Source organism: Lissotriton helveticus, chromosome 2_1 (genome assembly GCF_964261635.1).
Source record: "Lissotriton helveticus chromosome 2_1, aLisHel1.1, whole genome shotgun sequence".
NCBI classification, from domain to species: Eukaryota; Metazoa; Chordata; class Amphibia; order Caudata; family Salamandridae; genus Lissotriton; species Lissotriton helveticus.
In genome coordinates this window covers 1,151,919,226-1,151,942,911 of record NC_136059.1, presented here as the reverse complement: position 1 = coordinate 1,151,942,911, position 23,686 = coordinate 1,151,919,226, and the positions used below count along the sequence as shown (strand labels likewise).

The 23,686-nt window shown below is 37.5% G+C and overlaps 1 protein-coding gene across 1 annotated transcript in view; it reads right to left on the bottom strand.

The window, feature by feature from the left end:
- The window catches only part of LOC144818511 (prostaglandin reductase 1-like), a 1,303,604-nt gene that overhangs the window by 712,366 nt on the left and 567,552 nt on the right, over window positions 1-23,686 (bottom strand). The gene's annotated exons all lie outside the window — the stretch shown is intronic.

Genomic DNA, 23,686 nt, shown 5'->3' with positions numbered 1-23,686 from the left:
AGAGACAAGAGGAGGCCAAAACAAAGGGGGAAATAACCATAAGGGGCATACTAGATCCTCCCTGACCCCCTAGGTTTAATGTGGAGGTTTTAAAAGGGCCCCGCGGGGCAAAAAAACCATTTTTTTTTTGTTTTTTTTGCGTGGGTAGAGCCCGGTCCGCGAACCGGGAAGCGTTCTGGGCAGCGTACTGCAATGAAAAATGAATGATAGACTTTTCAAATACTGTATGTTAATTGATTGTTGGTTTTGTTGATTATTTTTTATTTTTTTTTATTTTTTAAGCAATTATTTATTATTGTGATTGTGTTTCAAAATTTAATAACATTTCTAACATTTCACTGTCTGAAATGTCGTCATTTTCATTGAACATAGCTTGTAATCTATGAGGGTGTAAAATGTCCTCATTTTGAAGGAGGTCATCCACTGCTTGCACACATTGCAGTAGTTCTTGGTCCCAAGTTTCATCCATAAATTCGATATAATTTGGATCAATTAATTCTTGGCTGCTCTCTTGCAGGACAATTTGAAATGAAACTTTCTGTTCGCCTTCCATGTTGCCTGAAATTTGGATAAAAAAAATATATATTAGTAGAGATAGGGCACTGTTGGGATTAATTTTAGATAGGCATTTTTTAACAGAGAATTTATCTTTGGGCAGTGTATAGTATCAGACTGGAAGTAGGAATATAAAAAAGTGTATGTGATTTAACGTAAGTAAATTCATAATTATAAAAGAGAAGCCTAACTCCATCCATAACTATAACAGAGAAGTCTATCTAAATCTATAACTACTACAGAGGGATAGTATATAACTATCAGAAAAAGTTTACCATATTAACTTATAGTGCACAATATAGTTCAGTTTTTAAAATAACAACTTACCTTTAGAAAGAAGTTGAAGTGATTAGTGAAAATCCAAATGAAATGTACACCAGGAAGTAGTAGTCAAAATGGCTGTGTTTCATTCTCTTCTTTTATATATATTCAGGTACATAACCAATCAAATGTCAGGTAAAAAAAGTAGAAAATGAAAGTAACATTTTAATTGGTTGTCAATTCCAACACTTCAGATGTGTTTTGAGAAGTAATTTACCTCAGGGTATTTAGAGAGGTCTACAGGCTAAATGGCTAAATGGAATTCCAATCAAATTTGTGAAAATGGTAGGGATTGGTATGTAGTATGAGCTAAACTATATTTGGTGAAATTGTCTCCAGTGGCTTTTCTGTAAACTACTTTCCCACCTTTTTTGATGGTGCGCTTCCCAGGGAGCGACCCGGTACGCGAACCGTTGAGCGCCCCGGTTCGCGAACCTTAAGCGTTACGGGAGTCCACAATTTTGTGTTTCGGTCGAATTAAGATACAAAATGGAGGGCAAATAATGTTCAGAATGGGTAGAAGGGGGCACGGTAGACTTATCTTGACCCCCTAGGTTTTGTGAGGGTGGATGAGGAGGCTTATATGTGCGAAAAAAACAATTTTTTGTAAAAATTTCGCGAGGTTAGCTCCCGGTTCGCGTACCGGGTAGCGCCCCAGGGAGCGTACTTTGTTGAAAATTTGTGAAAAATGTTACAGTAAAATAATAATTGTGAGTGATCAGATGTAGGGTAGCTCTGAGAAGAGCTTTTGGGTTTATGGTACATTTAGGTACTTATAAGTAGGTACCAATGCACAGTCTTAAATTCAGAGTGAAAATTCTGTTGCCCTCATCTGAGAAGTGAACTCCATCTCCTCTGTAGATATCTTGCATGTAGTAACGCAAGTTATTGTTGTACATGGAGCCCATTCCATGGTCTCTCATGTAAGCTGAAACAGATTTGTTTACATGCTTCCTCGACTTCTCAATTTGTGGACAAAATTGGTTTGACCACCTCCATTTCTGTCTTTGGCATATATTTGAATATACCAAGGCAGTCTGAGGAAAAAGTGCCATTAATTGCTCAAAGGTGTCCTTTAAAAGCATTTCCAGACCTACCCCAGTCAAAGTGCCCAAATCATTACCTCCACAGTGCACAATTAACAGGTCAGGTTTGGGCAAATGCATAAAGGTTTTCACCAATGGTATCAATTGGTGACATTTTAATCCTCTGTGGCCAAACCACTTAATTTCCACATCTTGTAAATTGAGGTTAGGTAATTTTCTGTTCTCAGCATACCTGTGAGCCCAGTGGATATAACTATGTCCAACAATCCAGACAGAAAACATGGTGAGAGAAGGTTCTCTTGCAGTCAGATGAAGTGTGGCAATGAAATGGCAGTTGAAAAAATGAGAGTTTAAAATGAAAAAACTGTGGAGTTTCTGTGTTCATGAAGCAGTAACAGTGATTGGTGGATTTTGATTGCTGAAAACAGAAATTTAGGGTGCATGGATGAGTTATTTGAAAGATGTATTTTGAATGGTCAATAAAAAATCATTAAATGAAAGAATGCACTGGATATGCAGGTGCACTGAGAGTTCAGAGTTCAATTGCAACATTGTTGTGTGAACTTGCAAACACCAGAGGTCTTCCAAGAGGTGGTTGCCATGCAGAAAAGGCATGAAATGGCAGAGGGGGGAAGGGTTTTCATTTGAAAAAAAGTGAGGGAAGAGTTTTGATTGGGTGACATGAGAGATATGTGTGAAGAATTTCTGAATTTCTGTGCTTTTGATAGCTGCAGACTCTGGAGTGCATACCTTTTGCTCTGCTGAAGACAAATTGGTGTGTTTCTGAGACTGTTTTCAAACTCAAAGTATTTGCTAAGGTGAGAAAATATTTCTTTAATTTAGATAGAGAATAGTGTGCTTTAAGGAGAAAATTATGAATTATGTGGCGCAAATTGCTTGTAAATATGCTCCCAACTGTGCATGGAAAATTTAGATTTTGAATGTTTGTGTTACATAGCCATGTTAAAAGTGATACAAACATGCTGCAAAGGCAATCAAAAAACGCTTTTATGTGTCTTAAGGACATTTTAAGTAATTTTCCCATGTGCAGTGTTTTGAAATTATGATTTGAAAATCGTTTTTGGGGAAAAGGAATTGTTTTTAAATTTATGACAAGGACATAATGGTGTATGCTTCTTTATAAGGCAATTGACTGTCCCTGATGTTATTTTTTCCATTTTAATGTAAGACCTTTCTCTGTGGCGCAAATTGCTTGTAAATATGCTCCCACCTGTGCATGGCAAATTTAGATTTTAAATGTTTGTGTTACATAGCCATGTTAAAAGTGACCCAACCATGCTGGAAAGGCAATCAAAAAACACTTTCATGTGTCTTAAGGACATTTTAAGTAATTTCCCTGTGGGCAGTGTTTTCAAATTATGAATTGAAAATCGTTTTTGAGGTAAAGGAATGTTGTTAAAATTTATGTGCGCCATATGCCCCCAAATTTCTTTTTCAGGGGTGCAGCAGGGTGTTCTTGAGACAACCCTGCACCTTTGGAAAAATTCCTAATTTGCGATGAGCTAATTGCTAATCGCAAATTGCACCTTCATTCATATGGGCATCCTGGCCCATGGAAATGAATGGGTAATTTGCAATTAGCAATTTGCTCATTGCAAATTTGGAATGGTAAAGAATCGCTATTTATTCCTTAAAATTCGCTATTTAGGAAATGCAAAATAGTTTGATGGTACATATGGCGGTTGATGTCTAACAAGATAAGAAGCTTAGGGATACATTTATGATGACTGGCGCAATGAAGTGGACATTACTTACTTCATTGGTAGAGCTTTACATGTATTATGTCCTCTGTATTCTTCATCAAGCGTAACTTTAATCTGCAATCCTGAGTAGGCCTCACCTTAAACAAACCTCTGGATAGGCCACACCTTATCGTCATCCTGAATTAATCATTTAAAATGCTAGGGACACATTTATGATAGGTGTATGCCTCTTTTGCGCCACTTACAAAACACTGTCCACGGGGAAATGACTTAAAATGTCCTTAAGACACATGAATGTGTTTTTTTAAAGCATTTGCAATTTTTTTGGGTCACTTTTAACATGGCTATGTGACTCAAACAGTCAAAATCTAAATTCACCATGCACAGGTGGGAGCATATTTACAAGGAATGTGCTCCATGGGGAAAGGTCTTATAATGTAATATGGGAAAAATGACATCAGAGACAGTGAAATGCCTTATAGAGAAGCATACACCATTATGTCCTTGTCATAAATTTGCAAACCATTCCTTTTCCCCAAAAACGATTTTCAAATCATAATTTGAAAACACTGCACATGTGGAAATGACTTAAAATGTCCTTAATTCAAAATTTGCTATTCCTTATTTTGCGATTGCACTGAAGGATTTGCAAATTTTGCGATTCCTTAAAAGCAATGTATCAAACAAAAAATATGTAAAAAATGACATTAAGGATTTGGAAACTACCACCAACTTCTAGTTTGTGGTAATTTGCGAATTCTTTTCAAAAAGCATTTTTTTCCAAAAAACAAAAGGTGCCATATGACGCCAATACATGTCCTTAGGGCATGTATGTATGCCATATGCCCCCAAATTTCTTTTTCAGGGGTGCAGCTGGGTGTTCTTGAGACACCCCTGCACCCTTGGAAAAATTCCTAATTTGCGATGAGCTAATTGCTAATCGCAAATTGCACCTTCATTCCTATAGAAAGTGTGTCTGAAATTCGAAATCTGTTAGACAGATGTTCAGGCCAAACACAATTCTCTCAAAATATTCAGCAAGATTGTCAGGAGTTTTTAATGTATATGCTTGATGTATTGCATGCTGAAGGTGTAGATGTAGATCAGCTGTTTGGGCTTTCTTATCAATGGCAGCATGACTGCGAGAACTGTATGGTATCAAGTACTACTAGTGTAGACTCAGAAAGATTTATATATTTAACTTTGCCAGACAGTAAATCAGTCTCCTTTAATAAGCTAGTAAAAGCAGCTGATCACAACATGGAGTGTAGCCAATGTAAATCTGAAATGATGTCCACATTATTTATACGAACATATGGCCAGTATGTCATTTTAATGTTCCAACGATGTAGGCCTGATGGAACAAAATTGACAACTTTAATTAAAAATTTTGTAGCTTCGCAGTTGTCAATATCAGGAAGGACTTTTGTAACTGCAGCAATTATATATCATGACGGCCCTTCAATAACATCAGGACATTACACAGCTTATTTAAAGTCTAGAAATGGCTGGTCATTCTGCAACGATTCTGTTTTAATTTTCAAAAAAAAATTGCCGTATGACCTTAAAAACTCTTACCTGGTGTTTTTAAAACCAAAATTTTAGGGAAAGAATCTCGGGATGTGCTCTGTGGAATTTCAAGAAGTTCTAATGGCTCCTACACAATTTGGCCTTGAGGATAAGTGTAGTTCAGAGACATAACTTCTAACCATAAGACTGGACGTCATGGAGAAATAAGTGCACTTTGAATGAGTTCAGAAAAACTATTTCTTTTTATAAGCTAATTGAAGCAGCCAATCAAAACATAGAGTAGAGGGAATGTAAGTCTGCAATGCTGTCTACTGTTTTACATTGCTTTGTGATTGAAAGTGATGTAGAGAATTAAATAATTGTAGTAGTCATAGAGTTAGTGTAAGTCTGCTTCATAGTAAGCAGTATCAGTGTCATAGGAAATGTAGAACATGACTGAGCAAGAAGGGGAAGATATTACTATTCCTGGATTGTGAAAATGATCTTCAACATTTTAATTCTGAAAGTTGCAGAAATGCCAAATGACGGGATTGGCTTACAAGAAATCCAAGAGTTATAAATGGCTCTGACAAGATTTGGCCTTGTGGAAACTTGTGGTAGAGAGCAAGAAGTCATTTATTGCATGTAACATGTTTTTAAAAACGATGGAGATTTTCTTTCAGAAAGTGGCGGGCTGAAAGTAATAACAGCACAACAGAGTGTAAGCTGTTCATAGGACATCCTTTGACGTCATGGAAAGTAAGTTAACTTTAAGGAGTTCTGAATTCTGATTTGTTATGTTGTATGGGTTTTTTAAACACAATCATTTTGATTGTGTTTTTTTTTCCCCGCTGTTATATGATGAATACCTTCAAGTCACTGTTTTTAGTGAATTTTGATACATTCTGAGAACAGCAAAAATAAACCATTTAACATGTATAATTAATTCTGTACTGTTTGCATTTATGATGTATATGTAGAACTGTGTAGGAGGCATGGAGAAGGTGAGGCTTCTGTAAGTGTCAAAGTTGTTGCATGCAGTGCTGCGCTTCTGCGTATTCTTTCATATGCTAGACTACATCTGCACAATGAGATACCTAAGCAAAGGAAACACAAGTGATGTGATTGTGAAATGAGCAAAATAAATTGCACGTATTTCATTTACATCACCTGTGTTTCCTATCATTACGAATCACATTGTGCAGATCAAGTTTAGGTCTGTCCAGGGAAACATAGGAGGTTTGGACTTTGTTCAAGAGTGCAGTGGACATGACTCACTTCATTGGTAGACCTTCACATATATTATGTCCTCTATTCTCTTCAACAACTCGAAATTTCATCTGCAACCCTGAGTAGGCCTCACCTCAAACAAACCTCTGGATAGGAGACATCTTATTGGCATCCTGAAGCAATTATTTAAAATTTTAGTGTCTTGCGACACTTTTCTGAGACAACAGCAATGCAAAAGATGCACCATGTTTTAAGATAGGCCTCACTTCATCTGCATCAAGATACTGTTAGTTTAAAATGTATATCTTTAGGACTGTGTAGGGGGCCTGGAGAAGCAGAAGCTTCTGTAAGTGTTAAAGTTGTTGAAAAACTGTTTGTCCTTCAATCTTTTCCCTTGTCTTTTGTAATTTTTAAATACATGTTTTAATATTTTTCAAATGTTTGTTCTCTCTTTCACAGATTGAAAGTATAACTCTTTTCGTTACATTTCTATCACATTCACCTACTATTAGTTCCACAGCTTCATTTCTTTAACCCTCAGTTTCCTGCCTTTGCTACTTCCCTCATTCCTTTCTCTATTACCTACTTACTCAACTCCTTCCACTCTTTTTGTCAGTCCCTCTCTTCTCATAGTTCCTCACTCTTGTTCACTCACTCCGTCTCTATTACTCTTAGTGTCTTTGACTGATCACTGTATCACTATTTGTTCATAATGCTTTCTCTGTGTAGTTGAAGCACACTAAGGGGCATATTATGAACACAGCCAATAAAATTATTGCTGTTTTTATTGGCAGAAAACTGGTGCAAAAGTGGTTTTAGCGGCAGTTTTCTGCCGCAAAAGTGGCTTTAGCGACACATTTCTGCCAATAAAAGCTGCAAAACTTTTATTGCCTATGTTGATGATATGGCTCTATGTTACTTACATTTCTTTGCTGTTTCAATTAATCTTTTTCTGTTATTTTTTGTTTTCTGTTTTCTATTTTTTCTCTCTGTTATTCCCCATGTTTTAATCTTATTTTGAACATTCACTCACATTCTCCAAGAAACTCTTCTTTGTTAATGTTATACTCTCTTTTTTTTCTATCACTTCCTTATCTATTTTGTTTTTCACAATTATACCCTCTTCCGTCTTTTCTTCGGTAAATAGATCTATTAAACAGTATCTCTTCTTTACTCCCTATAGCTGTCTTTCTTTTAACATCACTCTCTGTTTACTTTCCTTATACTTACTCTATTTTTATTTTTTTATTTTTTTTGGTTAGCTACCGGTCCGCGTACCGGGAAGCTAACTGGGAAGCGAACCAAAAGAAATAGAGCTTGCCAGAGTGCTAAACATTCTAGCAATTTTTTAATAACGGGGAGGTAGTTCTGAAAATAACTTTTTTTTAATATTTTTGTTGTTTTATATTTTTTTTTTCTTTTTTGAACATTATTTGCTTTTTTGTATTTTTTGAACACTTATTTGTTTTTTTTGTTTTTTTTCAAAGGGAAAGAACAGAAAGAGGCATTGAAAAAGGCTCAACAGGAGCAAAAAAAAAAATTCAAACTTGCTGCGTTTGGAGCATCGGTGTTTCTCGAAAGCCAAATTAATTAATTTCAGACTCATGTTTGCGCATGAAATTAAAGTGCCACAATATAAGCATGTCAGCTTCATATGGACAACATTTTTTTGAATATTTGGCACTGTTTCGTTGGCCTCTCCAACTGTGAGAGAGATATCAGTAGATGTTCTTGTCACTGAAGTTGGGGGGTTCTGTTGTAGTTCACGCATCTCTGCACGACTATAGTTAATTGGATGCCACCTCTGCATATGTCGGTGCATCGTGTGATTTCCATAACTGTATTTTTTATTAGTGCCCCGGGATAACTTATCTTGGCAGATAAGGCACGTAGCATAGCGTGCATTGACTTTTTTCTCTCCTGGTGGAATGGAAAAAAATTGCCAGATAAAGCTAACTTTGCGATGAGATACCCGGGGTAACTCTTTGACAAATCGTGGTCCCTCTTCTTCCTCTCCGTCTGGTTCTTCCTCTTCCTCCTCTATGTCATTTGAGATGTCATCAGTGATGTCATCAGTGATGTCACTGACCATGTCATGAATGATGTAATATGTGACATGATCAGCAGTGGATTGCGGGTGCGCGATATATAGTTAGTACAACTAACTATATATGGAATTTCATTGGTTTTGTGTGAGTAAAATAAGGTTTTTTAAATGCTAATTCCTAACTATATATGGTGTATAACCTATGTTTTTTTCAGTGAATTTTCAAGGTTTTGTAAATGCTAATTCCTAACTACATATGGTCTATAACCTATGTTTTTTTCAGTGAATATATATATATATATATATATATATATATATATATATATATATATATATATATATATATATATTACCTACTGGCGGTCACCAGTAGGTATATATAGTTAGGATTTTTTCTCTATGGGATTTTTGAAAATTCTATGTCTAATAACTTTGGCGTTTGTGGACGGAATTGGCTGAAGTTTTCTGGAAAATGGAACATTTTGTTCCTGAGCAGCCCCTGGAAATTTGGGGGGGGTTCGTCCAGGGGGGGTCGAGAAAAAGGGGGGTCCCAAAACGTGTTTTTAACATTGAGTTTTCCATAGGGCGGTTGGCCTCACTTTTAGCCCGAACGGCTGAATGGATTTGCATGAAACTTGGCAAAATTGTAGGGACTGGTAGCCCGATGTGCCTTTTGTAGGTCTCAATATATGTGCTCCAGTGGATTTTGAGAAATTAACGTTTAAAAAAAGATATATATCTGTAAGCGCGCTCTGGGCAGCGCTCCGGTCCGCGGACCTTAAGCGTACCGGAACTTCGCGTAGCGAAGCTGATTGGCTCTCCGGTGTCTGTCAACATTCTAAACAGTCCGGAGCGGCCGCCATCTTGTCTCTCGGTAGGATTGAGAGACAAGAGGAGGCCAAAACAAAGGGGGAAATAACCATAAGGGGGCATACTAGATCCTCCCTGACCCCCTAGGTTTAATGTGGAGGTTTTAAAAGGGCCCCGCGGGGCAAAAAAAACAAAAAAAAAATTTTGTTTTTTTTGCGTGGGGAGCGCCCGGTCCGCGAACTGGGAAGCGTTCTGGGCAGCGTACTGCAATGAAAAATGAATGATAGACTTTTCAAATACTGTATGTTAATTGATTGTTGGTTTTGTTGATTATTTTTTATTTTATTTTTATTTTTTAAGCAATCATTTATTATTGTGATTGTGTTTCAAAATTTAATAACATTTCTAACATTTCACTGTCTGAAATGTCGTCATTTTCATTGAACATAGCTTGTAATCTATGAGGGTGTAAAATGTCCTCATTTTGAAGGAGGTCATCCACTGCTTGCACACATTGCAGTAGTTCTTGGTCCCAAGTTTCATCCATAAATTCTATATAATTTGGATCAATTAATTCTTGGCTGCTCTCTTGCAGGACAATTTGAAATGAAACTTTCTGTTCGCCTTCCATGTTGCCTGAAATTTGGATAAAAAAAATATATATTAGTAGAGATAGGGCACTGTTGGGATTAATTTTAGACAGGCATTTTTTAACAGAGAATTTATCTTTGGGCAGTGTATAGTATCAGAGTGGAAGTAGGAATATAAAAAAGTGTATGTGATTTAACGTAAGTAAATTCATAATTATAAAAGAGAAGCCTAACTCCATCCATAACTATAACAGAGAAGTCTATCTAAATCTATAACTACTACAGAGGGATAGTATATAACTATCAGAAAAAGTTTACCATATTAACTTATAGTGCACAATATAGTTCAGTTTTTAAAATAACAACTTACCTTTAGAAAGAAGTTGAAGTGATTAGTGAAAATCCAAATGAAATGTACACCAGGAAGTAGTAGTCAAAATGGCTGTGTTTCATTCTCTTCTTTTATATATATTCAGGTACATAACCAATCAAATGTCAGGTAAAAAAAGTAGAAAATGAAAGTAACATTTTAATTGGTTGTCAATTCCAACACTTCAGATGTGTTTTGAGAAGTAATTTACCTCAGGGTATTTAGAGAGGTCTACAGGCTAAATGGCTAAATAGAATTCCAATCAAATTTGTGAAAATGGTAGGGATTGGTATGTAGTATGAGCTAATCTATATTTGGTGAAATTGTCTCCAGTGGCTTTTCTGTAAACTACTTTCCCACCTTTTTTGATGGTGCGCTTCCCAGGGAGCGACCCGGTACGCGAACCGTTGAGCGCCCCGGTTCGCGAACCTTAAGCGTTACGGGAGTCCACCATTTTGTGTTTCGGTCGAATTAAGATACAAAATGGAGGGCAAATAATGTTCAGAATGGGTAGAAGGGGGCACGGTAGACTTATCTTGACCCCCTAGGTTTTGTGAGGGTGGCTGAGGAGGCTTATATGTGCGAAAAAAAACAATTTTTTAAAAAAATTTCGCGAGGTTAGCTCCCGGTTCGCGTACCGGGTAGCGCCCCAGGGAGCGTACTTTGTTGAAAATTAGTGAAAAATGTTACAGTAAAATAATAATTGTGAGTGATCAGATGTAGGGTAGCTCTGAGAAGAGCTTTTGGGTTTATGGTACATTTAGGTACTTATAAGTAGGTACCAATGCACAGTCTTAAATTCAGAGTGAAAATTCTGTTGCCCTCATCTGAGAAGTGAACTCCATCTCCTCTGTAGATATCTTGCATGTAGTAACGCAAGTTATTGTTGTACATGGAGCCCATTCCATGGTCTCTCATGTAAGCTGAAACAGATTTGTTTACATGCTTCCTCGACTTCTCAATTTGTGGACAAAATTGGTTTGACCACCTCCATTTCTGTCTTTGGCATATATTTGAATATACCAAGGCAGTCTGAGGAAAAAGTGCCATTAATTGCTCAAAGGTGTCCTTTAAAAGCATTTCCAGACCTACCCCAGTCAAAGTGCCCAAATCATTACCTCCACAGTGCACAATTAACAGGTCAGGTTTGGGCAAATGCATAAAGGTTTTCACCAATGGTATCAATTGGTGACATTTTAATCCTCTGTGGCCAAACCACTTAATTTCCACATCTTGTAAATTGAGGTTAGGTAATTTTCTGTTCTCAGCATACCTGTGAGCCCAGTGGATATAACTATGTCCAACAATCCAGACAGAAAACATGGTGAGAGAAGGTTCTCCTGCAGTCAGATGAAGTGTGGCAATGAAATGGCAGTTGAAAAAATGAGAGTTTAAAATGAAAAAAACTGTGGAGTTTCTGTGTTCATGAAGCAGTAACAGTGATTGGTGGATTTTGATTGCTGAAAACAGAAAGTTAGGGTGCATGGATGAGTTATTTGAAAGATGTATTTTGAATGGTCAATAAAAAATCATTAAATGAAAGAATGCACTGGATATGCAGGTGCACTGAGAGTTCAGAGTTCAATTGCAACATTGTTGTGTGAACTTGCAAACACCAGAGGTCTTCCAAGAGGTGGTTGCCATGCAGAAAAGGCATGAAATGGCAGAGGGGGGAAGGGTTTTCATTTGATAAAAAGTGAGGGAAGAGTTTTGATTGGGTGACATGAGAGATATGTGTGAAGAATTACAGAATTTCTGTGCTTTTGATAGCTGCAGACTCTGGAGTGCATACCTTTTGCTCTGCTGAAGACAAATTGGTGTGTTTCTGAGACTGTTTTCAAACTCAAAGTATTTGCTAAGGTGAGAAAATATTTCTTTAATTTAGATAGAGAATAGTGTGCTTTAAGGAGAAAATTATGAATTATGTGGCGCAAATTGCTTGTAAATATGCTCCCACCTGTGCATGGAAAATTTAGATTTTGAATGTTTGTGTTACATAGCCATGTTAAAAGTGATACAAACATGCTGCAAAGGCAATCAAAAAACGCTTTTATGTGTCTTAAGGACATTTTAAGTAATTTTCCCATGTGCAGTGTTTTGAAATTATGATTTGAAAATCGTTTTTGGGGAAAAGGAATTGTTTTTAAATTTATGACAAGGACATAATGGTGTATGCTTCTTTATAAGGCAATTGACTGACCCTGATGTTATTTTTCCCATTTTAATGTAAGACCTTTCTCTGTGGTGCAAATTGCTTGTAAATATGCTCCCACCTGTGCATGGCAAATTTAGATTTTAAATGTTTGTGTTACATAGACATGTTAAAAGTGACCCAACCATGCTGGAAAGGCAATCAAAAAACCCTTTCATGTGTCTTAAGGACATTTTAAGTAATTTCCCTGTGGGCAGTGTTTTCAAATTATGAATTGAAAATCGTTTTTGAGGTAACTTTAGTTAGGATTTTTTCTCTATGGGATTTTTGAAAATTCTATGTCTAATAACTTTGGCGTTTGTGGACGGAATTGGCTGAAATTTTCTGGAAAATGGAACATTTTGTTTCTGAGCAGCCCCTGGAAATTTGGGGGGGGTTCGTCCAGGGGGGGTCGAGAAAAAAGGGGGGTCCCAAAACGTGTTTTTAACATTGAGTTTTCCATAGGGCGGTTGGCCTCACTTTTAGCCCGAACGGCTGAATGGATTTGCATGAAACTTGGCAAAATTGTAGGGACTGGTAGCCCGATGTGCCTTTTGTAGGTCTCAATATATGTGCTCCAGTGGATTTTGAGAAATTAACATTTAAAAAAAGATATATATCTGTAAGCGCGCTCTGGGCAGCGCTCCGGTCCGCGGACCTTAAGCGTACCGGAACTTCGCGTAGCGAAGCTGATTGGCTCTCCGGTGTCTGTCAACATTCTAAACAGTCCGGAGCGGCCGCCATCTTGTCTCTCGGTAGGATTGAGAGACAAGAGGAGGCCAAAACAAAGGGGGAAATAACCATAAGGGGGCATACTAGATCCTCCCTGACCCCCTAGGTTTAATGTGGAGGTTTTAAAAGGGCCCCGCGGGGCAAAAAAAACAAAAAACATTTTTTGTTTTTTTTGCGTGGGGAGCGCCCGGTCCGCGAACCGGGAAGCGTTCTGGGCAGCGTACTGCAATGAAAAATGAATGATAGACTTTTCAAATACTGTATGTTAATTGATTGTTGGTTTTGTTGATTATTTTTTTATTTTTTTTATTTTTTAAGCAATTATTTATTATTGTGATTGTGTTTCAAAATTTAATAACATTTCTAACATTTCACTGTCTGAAATGTCGTCATTTTCATTGAACATAGCTTGTAATCTATGAGGGTGTAAAATGTCCTCATTTTGAAGGAGGTCATCCACTGCTTGCACACATTGCAGTAGTTCTTGGTCCCAAGTTTCATCCATAAATTCTATATAATTTGGATCAATTAATTCTTGGCTGCTCTCTTGCAGGACAATTTGAAATGAAACTTTCTGTTCGCCTTCCATGTTGCCTGAAATTTGGATAAAAAAAATATATATTAGTAGAGATAGGGCACTGTTGGGATTAATTTTAGATAGGCATTTTTTAACAGAGAATTTATCTTTGGGCAGTGTATAGTATCAGAGTGGAAGTAGGAATATAAAAAAGTGTATGTGATTTAACGTAAGTAAATTCATAATTATAAAAGAGAAGCCTAACTCCATCCATAACTATAACAGAGAAGTCTATCTAAATCTATAACTACTACAGAGGGATAGTATATAACTATCAGAAAAAGTTTACCATATTAACTTATAGTGCACAATATAGTTCAGTTTTTAAAATAACAACTTACCTTTAGAAAGAAGTTGAAGTGATTAGTGAAAATCCAAATGAAATGTACACCAGGAAGTAGTAGTCAAAATGGCTGTGTTTCATTCTCTTCTTTTATATATATTCAGGTACATAACCAATCAAATGTCAGGTAAAAAAAAGTAGAAAATGAAAGTAACAATTTAATTGGTTGTCAATTCCAACACTTCAGATGTGTTTTGAGAAGTAATTTACCTCAGGGTATTTAGAGAGGTCTACAGGCTAAATGGCTAAATGGAATTCCAATCAAATTTGTGAAAATGGTAGGGATTGGTATGTAGTATGAGCTAATCTATATTTGGTGAAATTGTCTCCAGTGGCTTTTCTGTAAACTACTTTCCCACCTTTTTTGATGGTGCGCTTCCCAGGGAGCGACCCGGTACGCGAACCGTTGAGCGCCCCGGTTCGCGAACCTTAAGCGTTACGGGAGTCCACCATTTTGTGTTTCGGTCGAATTAAGATACAAAATGGAGGGCAAATAATGTTCAGAATGGGTAGAAGGGGGCACGGTAGACTTATCTTGACCCCCTAGGTTTTGTGAGGGTGGCTGAGGAGGCTTATATGTGCGAAAAAAAACCATTTTTTAAAAAAATTTCGCGAGGTTAGCTCCCGGTTCGCGTACCGGGTAGCGCCCCAGGGAGCGTACTTTGTTGAAAATTAGTGAAAAATGTTACAGTAAAATAATAATTGTGAGTGATCAGATGTAGGGTAGCTCTGAGAAGAGCTTTTGGGTTTATGGTCCATTTAGGTACTTATAAGTAGGTACCAATGCACAGTCTTAAATTCAGAGTGAAAATTCTGTTGCCCTCATCTGAGAAGTGAACTCCATCTCCTCTGTAGATATCTTGCATATAGTAACGCAAGTTATTGTTGTACATGGAGCCCATTCCATGGTCTCTCATGTAAGCTGAAACAGATTTGTTTACATGCTTCCTCGACTTCTCAATTTGTGCACAAAATTGGTTTGACCACCTCCATTTCTGTCTTTGGCATATATTTGAATATACCAAGGCAGTCTGAGGAAAAAGTGCCATTAATTGCTCAAAGGTGTCCTTTAAAAGCATTTCCAGACCTACCCCAGTCAAAGTGCCCAAATCATTACCTCCACAGTGCACAATTAACAGGTCAGGTTTGGGCAAATGCATAAAGGTTTTCACCAATGGTATCAATTGGTGACATTTTAATCCTCTGTGGCCAAACCACTTAATTTCCACATCTTGTAAATTGAGGTTAGGTAATTTTCTGTTCTCAGCATACCTGTGAGCCCAGTGGATATAACTATGTCCAACAATCCAGACAGAAAACATGGTGAGAGAAGGTTCTCCTGCAGTCAGATGAAGTGTGGCAATGAAATGGCAGTTGAAAAAATGAGAGTTTAAAATGAAAAAAACTGTGGAGTTTCTGTGTTCATGAAGCAGTAACAGTGATTGGTGGATTTTGATTGCTGAAAACAGAAAGTTAGGGTGCATGGATGAGTTATTTGAAAGATGTATTTTGAATGGTCAATAAAAAATCATTAAATGAAAGAATGCACTGGATATGCAGGTGCACTGAGAGTACAGAGTTCAATTGCAACATTGTTGTGTGAACTTGCAAACACCAGAGGTCTTCCAAGAGGTGGTTGCCATGCAGAAAAGGCATGAAATGGCAGAGGGGGGAAGGGTTTTCATTTGAAAAAAAGTGAGGGAAGAGTTTTGATTGGGTGACATGAGAGATATGTGTGAAGAATTACAGAATTTCTGTGCTTTTGATAGCTGCAGACTCTGGAGTGCATACCTTTTGCTCTGCTGAAGACAAATTGGTGTGTTTCTGAGACTGTTTTCAAACTCAAAGTATTTGCTAAGGTGAGAAAATATTTCTTTAATTTAGATAGAGAATAGTGTGCTTTAAGGAGAAAATTATGAATTATGTGGCGCAAATTGCTTGTAAATATGCTCCCACCTGTGCATGGAAAATTTAGATTTTGAATGTTTGTGTTACATAGCCATGTTAAAAGTGATACAAACATGCTGCAAAGGCAATCAAAAAACGCTTGTATGTGTCTTAAGGACATTTTAAGTAATTTTCCCATGTGCAGTGTTTTGAAATTATGATTTGAAAATCGTTTTTGGGGAAAAGGAATTGTTTTTAAATTTATGACAAGGACATAATGGTGTATGCTTCTTTATAAGGCAATTGACTGTCCCTGATGTTATTTTTCCCATTTTAATGTAAGACCTTTCTCTGTGGCGCAAATTGCTTGTAAATATGCTCCCACCTGTGCATGGCAAATTTAGATTTTAAATGTTTGTGTTACATAGCCATGTTAAAAGTGACCCAACCATGCTGGAAAGGCAACCAAAAAACACTTTCATGTGTCTTAAGGACATTTTAAGTAATTTCCCTGTGGGCAGTGTTTTCAAATTATGAATTGAAAATCGTTTTTGAGGTAACTTTAGTTAGGATTTTTTCTCTATGGGATTTTTGAAAATTCTATGTCTAATAACTTTGGCGTTTGTGGACGGAATTGGCTGAAATTTTCTGGAAAATGGAACATTTTGTTTCTGAGCAGCCCCTGGAAATTTGGGGGGGGTTCGTTCAGGGGGGGTTGAGAAAAAAGGGGGGTCCCAAAACGTGTTTTTAACATTGAGTTTTCCATAGGGCGGTTGGCCTCACTTTTAGCCCGAACGGCTGAATGGATTTGCATGAAACTTGGCAAAATTGTAGGGACTGGTAGCCCGATGTGCCTTTTGTAGGTCTCAATATATGTGCTCCAGTGGATTTTGAGAAATTAACGTTTAAAAAAAGGTGAGGCTTCTGTAAGTGTCAAAGTTGTTGCATGCAGTGCTGCGCTTCTGCGTATTCTTTCATATGCTAGACTACATCTGCACAATGAGATACCTAAGCAAAGGAAACACAAGTGATGTGATTGTGAAATTAGCAAAATAAATTGCACGTATTTCATTTACATCCCCTGTGTTTCCTATCATTACGAATCACATTGTGCAGATCAAGTTTAGGTCTGTCCAGGGAAACATAGGAGGTTTGGACTTTGTTCAAGAGTGCAGTGGACATGACTCACTTCATTGGTAGACCTTCACATATATTATGTCCTCTATTCTCTTCAACAACTCGAAATTTCATCTGCAACCCTGAGTAGGCCTCACCTCAAACAAACCTCTGGATAGGAGACATCTTATTGGCATCCTGAAGCAATTATTTAAAATTTTAGTGTCTTGCGACACTTTTCTGAGACAACAGCAATGCAAAAGATGCACCATGTTTTAAGATAGGCCTCACTTCATCTGCATCAAGATACTGTTAGTTTAAAATGTATATCTTTAGGACTGTGTAGGGGGCCTGGAGAAGCAGAAGCTTCTGTAAGTGTCAAAGTTGTTGAAAAACTGTTTGTCCTTCAATCTTTTCCCTTGTCTTTTGTAATTTTTAAATACATGTTTTAATATTTTTCAAATGTTTGTTCTCTCTTTCACAGATTGAAAGTATAAAAACAAAAAGTGAGTAATTTAACGACAATTATAAGGTAAATGTTTTGTACTCTTTTCGTTACATTTCTATCACATTCACCTACTATTAGTTCCACAGCTTCATTTCTTTAACCCTCAGTTTCCTGCCTTTGCTACTTCCCTCATTCCTTTCTCTATTACCTACTTACTCAACTCCTTCCACTCTTTTTGTCAGTCCCTCTCTTCATTCATAGTTCCTCACTCTTGTTCACTCACTCCGTCTCTATTACTCTTAGTGTCTTTGACTGATCACTGTATCACTATTTGTTCATAATGCTTTCTCTGTGTAGTTGAAGCACACTAAGGGGCATATTATGAACACAGCCAATAAAATTATTGCTGTTTTTATTGGCAGAAAACTGGTGCAAAAGTGGTTTTAGCGGCAGTTTTCTGCCGCAAAAGCGGCTTTAGCAACACATTTCTGCCAATAAAAGCTGCAAAACTTTTATTGCCTATGTTGATGATATGGCTCTATGTTACTTACATTTCTTTGCTGTTTCAATTAATCTTTTTCTGTTATTTTTTGTTTTCTGTTTTCTATTTTTTCTCTCTGTTATTCCCCATGTTTTAATCTTATTTTGAACATTCACTCACATTCTCCAAGAAACTCTTCTTTGTTAATGTTATACTCTCTTTTTTTTTCTATCACTTCCTTATCTATTTTGTTTTTCACAATTATACCCTCTTCCGTCTTTTCTTCGGTAAATAGATCTATTAAACAGTATCTCTTCTTTACTCCCTATAGCTGTCTTTCTTTTAACATCACTCTCTGTTTACTTTCCTTATACTTACTCTATTTTTTTGTAAAACATTTTTTTGGTTAGCTCCCGGTCCGCGTACCGGGAAGCTAACCGGGAAGCGAACCAAAAGAAATAGAGCTTGCCAGAGTGCTAAACATTCTAGCAATTTTTTAATAACGGGGAGGTAGTTCTGAAAAGAACTTTTTTTTTAATATTTTTGTTGTTTTATATTTTTTTTTCTTTTTTGAACATTATTTTCTTTTTTTGTATTTTTTGAACACTTATTTGTTTTTTTTGTTTTTTTTCAAAGGGAAAGAACAGAAAGAGGCATTGAAAAAGGCTCAACAGGAGCAAAAAAAAAAATTCAAACTTGCTGCGTTTGGAGCATCGGTGTTTCTCGAAAGCCAAATTAATTAATTTCAGACTCATGTTTGCGCATGAAATTAAAGTGCCACAATATAAGCATGTCAGCTTCATATGGACAAAACTTTTTTGAATATTTGGCACTGTTTCGTTGGCCTCTCCAACTGTGAGAGAGATATCAGTAGATGTTCTTGTCACCGAAGTTGGGGGGTTCTGTTGTAGTTCACGCATCTCTGCACGACTATAGTTAATTGGATGCCACTTCTGCATATGTCGGTGCATCGTGTGATTTCCATAACTGTATTTTTTATTAGTGCCCCGGGATAACTTATCTTGGCAGATAAGGCACGTAGCATAGCGTGCATTGACTTTTTTCTCTCCTGGTGGAATGGAAAAAAATTGCCAGATAAAGCTAACTTTGCGATGAGATACCCGGGGTAACTCTTTGACAAATCGTGGTCCCTCTTCTTCCTCTCCGTCTTGTTCTTCCTCTTCCTCCTCTGTGTCTCCAATAAACTGTGCAGGTGGTCCTCTTTTCCTATGAGGAGGTGGTGGTGGTGGTGGTGGTGGGGGTGCAGAAGCTGAAGCTACTATTGAAGCCATTTTTTAATCAGAGCAAATGATCAGGTCTTCCTTTCTCAAAGTTGAAAGTCAGAGTGAGAAAAAAGGTGGGGGCTTTCATCATTTGGGAAAAAAAATTGTTCTAAACCAATGAAAAGTGTTATTTTTAGGTCACCTGACCTAGCCTTACATCATTATGAAACCAAAAGTGAAATGAACCAATGAAAAGTTTTATTAACAAGTCACATGACCTCTCACGCTCATGTTACGCGCTGCGGAACGCGCCCCGGTTAGCTTCTGGGTCGCTGCGCTTCGCGCCTCGGTCCGCGCCCCGGGGCACTTCCGGGTGCGCTAACGCGGTACGTCACAACACGCATTACGCGGCAACGCGATACGTCGCGCTTTCGCGACGCGACGCGGATCGCTTCCGGGGAGCTGCGTTTCGCGCCTCGGTCCGCGCCCCGGGGCACTTCCGGGTGCGCTAACGCGGTACGTCACAAGACGCATTACGCGGCAACGCGATACCGTCACTATGTTGATTTCTTACCGGTTCGCGGACCGGGTCGCGGCATCAATTTGAGCTAACGGAAAGCTTCCCGGTTCGCGGACCGGGAGCGAAACAAAAAAAATATTTAAAAAAAATTATTAATAAACATATAAAATATATTTTTGGATTTAAAGAAGAATACATTTTACAGCTATAGATATTAGCTTTTAAAAAACCAATGAAATTCACTGAAAAAACCATAGGTTATAGACCATATATAGTTAGGAATTAGCATTTACAAAACCTTGAAAATTCACTGAAAAAACCATAGGTTATACACCATATATAGTTAGGAATTAGCATTTAAAAAACCTTATTTTACTCACACAAAACCAATGAAATTCCATATATAGTTAGTTGTACTAACTATATATCGCGCACCCGCAATCCACTGCTGATCATGTCACATATTACATCATTCATGACATGGTCAGTGACATCACTGATGACATCTCAAATGACATCACTGATGACATCACTGATGACATCTCAAATGACATCACTGATGACATCACTGATAACATCTCATTTGACATTACTGATCACATCACTGATGACATCATTCATGTGATAATACGATGAACCTCTTCAGACTCTAATATAACCTTAGATACACTCAGTGTAAACAGACACTCACAGACTGTCACTCATCCATGGAGTTACTTACACACCTAGTCAGTTATGCAAAGAATCAATCACACCTCCATTTCCTCAACTATACAGTTATACACACCTTACTTATTCAAACATATACTAAAACATATTTACTCACTTATACAATCCTGGATACAAGTGCACAATGATCCATACAGCCACTCACACATTCACTGGCTCTTATGCACAGTTATTTATATATGTCAACTCTCACATGTACTGTATTTTACATATGTACTTATTTTGACATGTAGCACTGAGATATTTATTCACTCACCAATACAGTCATGCACACAGTCAACCGCCCATACAGCTGTTTCCACATGCACTTTTGAACCCATACATCTATGCACAGAGTCATACACCTCCCAGCCACCCACACACACACTCAGTCTCCCATAGAAATGCTTGGGCAACCAATCAATAACCCATATAGTTACTCATATAGCTACTGATCAACACATGCAGCAGTTTACAGAATAACAGACATAATGATGCACAAATTAAGACAGTTTAGTCACTAACCCATGCACTCAGTGAGACACATTTAACCACTCACTCATACAGTCAGTCATGCACCTACTAAATCCTTCATCCAGACACTTATACATCCACTCATTCTTAAATATGTAAGACATATTTTAACTTTACAGAAAAATACAGTCACTGGATGTTGTCATCAGTGATGTCATCAGTGATGTCATTTGAGATGTCATCAGTGATATCATCAGTGATGTCATTTGAGATGTCATCAGTGATGTCATCAGTGATGTCACTGACCATGTCATGAATGATGTAATATGTGACATGATCAGCAGTGGATTGCGGGTGCGCGATATATAGTTAGTACAACTAACTATATATGGAATTTCATTGGTTTTGTGTGAGTAAAATAAGGTTTTTTAAATGCTAATTCCTAACTATATATGATGTATAACCTATGGTTTTTTCATTGAATTTTCAAGGTTTTGTAAATGCTAATTCCTAACTATATATGGTCTATAACCTATGGTTTTTTCAGTGAATATATATATATATATATATATATATTACCTACTGGCGGTCGCCAGTAGGTATATATAGTTAGGATTTTTTCTCTATGGGATTTTTGAAAATTCTATGTCTAATAACTTTGGCGTTTGTGGACGGAATTGGCTGAAATTTTCAGGAAAATGGAACATTTTGTTTCTGAGCAGCCCCTGAAAATTTGGGGGGGTTCGTCAAGGGGGGGCCGAGAAAAAAGGGGTGTCCCAAAACGTGTTTTTAACATTGAGTTTTCCATAGGGCGGTTGGCCTCACTTTTAGCCCGAACGGCTGAATGGATTTGCACGAAACTTGGCAAAATTGTAGGGACTGGTAGCCCGATGTGCCTTTGCTAGGTCTCAATATATGTGCTGCAGTGGATTTTGAGAAATTAACGTTCAAAAAAAGATATATATCTGTAACAGCGGACCGGGCAGCGCTCCAGTTCGCGTACTTTTCGCGTTACGGAGCTTTGTGAAGCGAAGCTGATTGGTTCTCCGGCGTCTGTAAACATTCCAAACAGTCCGTAGCGGCCGCCATCTTGTCTCTCGGTAGGATCGAGAGACAAGAGGAGGCCAAAGCGAAGGGGCAAATGACCATAAGGGGGCATAGTAGGTCCTCCCTGACCCCCTAGGTTTGATGTGGAGGTTTTAAAAGGGCCCCGCGGGGCAAAAAAAAATAATAATAATAATAATCGAACGGCTGAATGGATTTGCACGAAACTTGGCAAAATATTAGGGACTGGTAGCCCGATGTGCCTTTGCTAGGTCTCAATATATGTGCTCCAGTGGATTTTGAGAAATTAACGTTCAAAAAAAGATATATATCTGTAACAGCGCTCCTCTTCGCGTACTTTTCGCGTTACGGAGCTTTGCGAAGCTGATTGGTTCTCCGGCGTCTGTAAACATTCCAAACAGTCCGTAGCGGCCGCCATCTTGTCTCTCGGTAGGATCGAGAGACAAGAGGAGGCCAAAGCGAAGGGGCAAATGACCATAAGGGGTCATAGTAGATCCTCCCTGACCTCTTAGGTTTGATGTACCATTTTGCCAAGTTTGGTGCAATTCCGTTCAGCCATACAGGCTGTAGACGTATCTAAATGTCCTATAGAAAATTGCATGGGGAAAACACATTTGAAAGTGTTGAAATTTAGAACCAATTAAAATGTTACTTTGGTTTTGTATTTGTGTGTGATGAAAGTTAATTGGTTATGTATATATCTAAAATGAGAGGAAACCACAGCCATTTTGTGATACTACTGTCTGAGGTACATTTGTGAGGAATTTTTGGTGCTCAATTTCTGGTGTTTGATTTACACAGTACTAACACTTCTCCTACTTTTAAAAAGGTGAGTTGTTAATTTGTAAGGGGAACTATGTTGTACACTTTAAGATAATTTGAAAAATGTTTTCTGTTATTTATTTACAGTCCTTCTGTTATACTAAATACTTGATAAAGTTAGTTTTATATTATGTATTACTAAAAACGATAAATGAAAGTGATTATTTTTTTCTGCAATTTACAGCAAGCAATTTCAAAATAAAATGGCTCACAATGAAGAGACCGTGGAAATTTCTTTTGGATTATCCACTACATTTATTGAAATTGACAGCACCAATAATGAAGTATTCTCACAAGGAGGAGATGACTTGAATGATTTTTTTGATCAATCTCTTGATGGCGAATTTATCGAATGTTTGGAGACCATAGAGTTACAAGAATCATCATTGCAGACTTTTCATGAGGAGATTCCTGATGAGATGATTGAAGAGGAAATTCCTGATGAGGACATTTTACTAGTTCTTTCAAATTTTGAAAATTCAGAAGAATAAATTTATATTTAGAAATCAAAAATTGTTTGAGACATTATTCATTTTTATTTTTAATTTATGAGGTTGTAGCGAAGTGATTGTAGTATAAAATGAGACTTATAGTATAGAGTGCAACATTTTTATGTTACATGGTAAGTTTACTCATATTTACTTCCCTTCTCCCACTATATTATCTCCAATGTGTATTTGACATCTCTTCTTCATCTCCGGCCTCCTTTCTCTCACTGTCTGTCTCTGATGCATCTTATCGCTGCCATTTTGTGTAATTACAGAAGAGAGTAAAATAAAATAGTTCGGAACATGAAAAGGGGGCAAAGTAGACTACCCCTCACCCCCTAGGCCTTCTCAGGCGGTCCCAAAAGGATCAGTTTCTGTTTTCCTGAGAGATTATGGTATGAGTTCCATA